The following is a 6,187-nucleotide window of genomic DNA, read 5'->3' as shown; positions in this document are numbered from 1 at the left end:
ACTATCATTATTTGTAGCACTATGTAATAATCTATTATTACATGATTCATTATTAAATCAAATATCTTGTTACTAAATAAACATTGCTTCAGAGTACAATTAAGTGCAAAATATTCAGACATTATCTATGATACATACTGAACAAGAGCCTAGATCATATAAATTTAGAGGATGGCCGAGTGGTCAAACTACTGTTTCAATTCCCTTTTCTCTTGACGATTGCGCGAATTAAGAACTACTTCACCGGACATCGATATCTCTTTCGATTGTAAGATATATTGAAATGATTTTTCTTAACGAGTCCGGCTTGTCAAAGGTTGAATAAGCTATTGTACCTGCCTTCACATTCAGTTATAAAAATCTGATTTTGTTCAAACTTAAAATTCATCAATTAAATACACAAATGTAACACCATCTTCTCGTAACGTTTACGCTGTTTTTAAGTCAAATTATTTAAAACATTTTCATATTTGTAACTTATGTATAAAACACAAGTCATATGTTTAATGCGAACAACTATACCTTGTTTGTAATTTGGCGCAACTTCAACAGCTGTCTCTTCATAATTGAAGCCATGACGACAAGTCCATACGTTATTGACATTATCTTTGGGTAAAGGAATTGTTAACTGCGTTTCATTAAGCAACAAGTCTTGAGTAATAACAACATTATTATAGTACGCTTTACATATTGATTTCGGAATGGACACGAAACAAAAAGCATAATCTCGTTGAAGATAGTCTGAAAACAAAACCTTGAATCGAAGATTGTCTGTTTTGCAGCTTAAGTTTATATGGTTGTTGACAATTTCCCAAGTCATGCAAATATTGCAGTAAATAGGTAAAACTGAAAAGTAATGATAATCAAGCATTCTGACATTTATTAGCATCAAGAACTTTAAAAGTCATGTATTTCGAAGAATATAAAAGGTAATTAAAACATGTTTTATAGCGTTTTGATGGTTATGAATTGTCATTTAAAACATTTTGGTAAATTTAATTTAATTTTCATTAAACATATTTATTTATAGTGGATTTTGGAAACAAGTTATTACAACTTAAATCAATCCCTTTCCACTTTGCGGGTGCGAGTGCTGCCTTGTAGCGGCATTTGAAAAATCTACAAGGGCGTCTTTTACGTGCAAGAGATATTGCTCTCTCTAAACACGGGCCATCCATTTATCGTCTCCTTTCGATGGACTATCATCGTTTATCAAGACCATACTCGCAAATGGTGTCAAGGGAGAGCCGAAAATAAAGTCCCCTAGACCGGGGATCGAACCAAGAACTTTTGTGTTTGTAGTCTATCAACTACACCACGGCTCTCCATGTTGTTTTTGCCGAAGGCTATGTCAGAATCGCGCATTGTGAACTATGCAATTGGTTTGACGTGTGATACAACTGCTAGTTGACTATAAGTCTTGAACTCACATGAGCAAAATTACCCCATGCCTGTTTTAGATTAATGTTTACTCTCTAAACACGTTGATATGGGTGATTACGATTTAGCCGTAAATGACCTATCGGTCAATCCAGACATATGTCCCGAGTTCCGATTTTTTTATAATTCCAAACAACTCAATATTTGTGCTTGTTTGTTTGTCGCCTTCAATGCTTTGGGGTGATTTGGACCTTATCTTTTGGTTAGACTTTTTTTAATTGGTATATCGGACACTATTTTTCACAGTATCTGTTTTATTTTCTTTTGTGTTTTTTTATTCGCTGTCTTATAAACATACATTCTAAGTCACACCTATACAGCTAAAAAACAAAACAATCAATTTCAAGGATATTGATCTAAATTTAATAACGATAATCATAATGAATGGATACTATTTGCTATATATTAATCGTACATTTACTTTAAAGGGGCACTAACTACGAGAAATATAATAAATTTAAAATACGATTTTTTTTCTTCAATCATTAATGAACGTGAAATAGTGAATAATTCATTCGCTCTTAGCAGCCAGTATGGTTCAATTTCTAAATAAGATAAGAAACATCGATGAGGAATTATTCACTTGCAAGTGAATAATTCTACCCCATTGAATCCGTATTGATGTGACCTCAATTTTACCCCTTACGCTATAGATGAATTACGAACGACTTATGCGTGTTCAGTTAGTAAAAGGAAAATAATGTCAGTTTTGAAAGTGAAACAAAGGAAAATCATTTGATTGACTGATTCGATTAAAAAAATCATTCTTTTACAGGTAAAATCGATGGTTAACATATATTTTAACCTATAACATGAATAATATGAAATTAAACAGACCTAGAAAAATCCAAAATGCTCGAGTCCATATGTTTTATTTATGTTTATATCGCTTATATGACTGTCGGCAGCCCTCGGATGCCAACTCGATATTTACTTAGATGGTGTCTAGACTAAAATACACACGACACGATGATACATATTATCGAGTCGATGCCTTGTAAATTGTTTATTTTAGACTTTTTTTTATAATTACGATATACATTTAAGTATGCTATAAATCAAATATGAGAATTTGAGTAAATACGGTGAATATTAATTTGAGAGACAAATCCCCTTTAACTGGAATGACATTAAATTGTTAAATATTTTTTCCTATAACTAATAGTAACAACAAAAATCGTTTTTACATCAATTTAAAAGATGAAGAGAAATACACGAAAAATTTAGGAGTATGGCTACAAAAAACACGAAGAGATTAAATATTTCGTATAATCTATTATAATATTTAATAGGAAATAGACACCCTTTTTATTTCGATTCTTCATGATCATCTTCCAGATCGAATCAGTAAATAATGCTGTAAACTCTAACTACCGTTAGAAATTGTGTTACCCTTCTCATTATATATACCATTAGTTTCGAATTTTTGGGCGTTGGATGACATACCGCAAGCTTTGTTTTACGGTAACGAATAAAATTATAGGCACAACAAATTAAATGAATTCAAACTAAATGTAGTATACAAAGCATTCACTAAACTGTTGCGCATGCACAGATGTACATGTAATGGCATAAAAGAAACGTACATACTATTTAACGTAAGTCTAAAACATCTTTAAAAGGGAAGTATATTTATGCCAAGTTAATAAATTTCACCATAGAAAAGCTTAACTCAATTAGGAATCAGTGCTCATCAGTTTAGCTATTGAGAAAGGTAGATATAAAAAGATCAATAAAGATATTATGGGCAGTGTAAAAAGATGCAGGTTGAAGATGAGTTTCATTTTTTAATTGAATGCACTGCTCACGAAATTCATTGCATTAACTCTATGAGCACTTTTGAGAGTACTAGGCTTACATTTTCACAAATGATAAAATTAAGAATGGAAATGGGGAATGTGCCAAAGAGACAACAACCCAACCATAGAAAAAAACAACAACAGAAGATCACCAACAGGTCTTCAATGAGCGAGAAATTCCCGCACCCTTCAGCTGGCCCCTAAACAAATATATACTAGTTCAGTGATAATGAACGCTATACTAATTTCCAAATTGTACACAAGAAACTAAAATTAAAATAATACAAGACTAACAAAGGCCAGAGGCTCCTGACTTGGGACAGGCGCAAAAATGCGGCGGGGTTAAACATGTTTGTGAGATCTCAACCCTCCCCCTATACCTCTAGCCAATGTAGAAAAGTAAACGCATAACAATACGCACATTAAAGTTCAGTTCAAGAGAAGTCCGAGTCTGATGTCAGAAGATGTAACCAAAGAAAATAAAGAAAATAACAATAATAATAAATAACAACAGACTACTAGCAGTTAACTGACATGCCAGCTCCAGACTTTAATTAAACTGACTGAAAGATTATGATTTTATCATATGAACATCAGGCACAATCCTTCCCGTTAGGGGTTTAGTATCATACCATCATAACATATATGAGAAGAACATAACCCGTGTCATGCCAACAACTGGTTTTTGAATAAATGTGTTTAGTTCCGATGCAAAGACCCTATAAGTGAATCAATATTAACGCCAAAATATGCAATCTTTAATGACCTGACAACAGTATCGTAACTATATCCCTTCTTAATAAGTCTATTTAAAGGTTTTGTTAGTTTTTGAGGTGAATACTGACACCTTTGTGCTTTATAAAGAATATTTCCATAACAAATTGGATGTGAAATACCCGAACGTATAAGAAGTCTGCATGTTGAGCTATATTTACGAATGATGTCCTTATACCGATGATAAAATTTAGTAAATGTTTTGACTAGTTTGTGATATCGAAAACCCTGGTGTAATAATTTTTCAGTAATACATAAATTTCTCTCGTTAAAATCTCAAACATTGTCTGTTTACGGTTACCCGACCTACCCTACTTTAGAGCGCCAAAATTGCCGAAAAAAGCTCACACTTTCTTCAACAAGATAACAAGCTCAGAAGCGGAAAATATGCATCATGATGAAACTACAGACTAAATTAGGTTTTCGAGAAACATAAGCGATGTTTGCTCCACTATGACATCCGCCCGGCTGCTTAAATAAACATCCGATAGAAAAATATCAACTGAGAAGATAAGGAGGGGTTCTGACAGAAAATAACAAGCTATAAATTGGCACACTATTTTATTGCAGTCACATATCCGTGAAAAGTGGTGGGTTTGTTCTGTTAATTTCTTAAAGGAATAGTAATTATAACCATATCAAGTTTGTGTTAGCAAGACAACTATAGTCTGATGATTTTGTTTACTGTTTGCATGTCGATATCGCTTAAACATTTAGTGATTGACATATACAGTTTGTGTGCATGTATTATCACTTGTCTGTCATTGAAAACCATACCTATATACATTGTATATTCATATATGTCTTTTCTGTATTTTCATTCTCGTTAAATTCGCGTCTTTTATATAAAATTTATGTTCTTTTTTTTGGGGTGTGTATGTAGGTCAAACGCCCTTTTCCTGCCTAATTGAAGTTTAGCCAATACGATATATTGATTCAAACGAAATGTTAAAACCACGAAAACAAAATACACATAAAGCCTTATAGTACTAGACTAAATATTTACTATACGCTGAAGATTTACTTTACCAGTAGTTCAGACAAATAATGTAATACACAGTCCAACTTTTGTGTGTATGCACATTTTCATTAGTATGTGAAACATAAATTCTAAAAGAGGGACGAAAGATACCAAAGGGACAGTCAAACTCATAAATCTAAAACAAACTGACAACGCCATGGCTAAAAATGAAAAGGACAAACAAACAATAGCACACACGAAACAACATAGAAAACTAAAGAATAAACAACACGAACCCCACCAAAAAACTAGGGGTGATCTCAGGTGCTCCGGAAGGGTAAGTAGTAAAAGGGTAAAAATAAGGAAATAAAACAAAACAAAAATACATATAATTGAATTTCACTTCCTGTAATGTCAATAGCAAAATGAATTATACTATTAAATGTCCGACAACTACAAAATAAAAAAAAAGGATTTCCGCTAAACAAGAATGACATGAATAATTCAAAAATGTAATGAAAAATATGAAATTTACTACATATTATGATTTTAGCCATTTGTTTTAATTTTAAAGAAAATTGGTTTCATCCTTTAAAATAACACTTGCTATGTAATAAACTGGGTGGAAAAACTTTTCGGATTAGTATAGAATATTTTCTTACTTACTTTATTTCATATTAGAATATTTTTTTGTAAGAATATGCTATATGTGTTTACTTGTATTTTTATATGTACAGTATATAATCCCTTCAAATGTATCCCAACAGTGTTAGATCTACACATTAGCGTTTTTGTTCTTCTCACTGCGGGATTTGAACACTTGCTCGACCAACTATAGGCTTTATAAATATATACAAATATATCTTTATTGCCGAGTAATGTCTTTCATCGTCAACGTTACCTCGGGTTGAAACACAGTACATGCCGTAAAGTGGCAAGTTGAAAGTGGAAACCCGGATCAGCTATTATATGTTCTGTCTGTCGTAAAGGATGGTAAAGTTTATTACCATGCCAACACACCAAATAATGATTTAATCATATACGTCTAAACATGTGAAAACTTTAAAACAAACATTGCCAATCGGATTTCATGTAGTTAAACAGTGCCACCACTTTAATATGTATATATAATTCGTCAAAAATTTAGTCTAACAATTTTAATACGTATTTGCATTTAGCCATTTTTCTTCCCTCAGCGGGATTCACACCCTTG

The sequence above is a fragment of the Mytilus galloprovincialis genome, chromosome 9 (genome assembly GCF_965363235.1).
Source record: "Mytilus galloprovincialis chromosome 9, xbMytGall1.hap1.1, whole genome shotgun sequence".
Taxonomy (NCBI): Eukaryota; Metazoa; Mollusca; class Bivalvia; order Mytilida; family Mytilidae; genus Mytilus; species Mytilus galloprovincialis.
The sequence above is the reverse complement of the archived record's forward strand: the minus strand, read 5'-3'. Positions refer to the sequence as shown.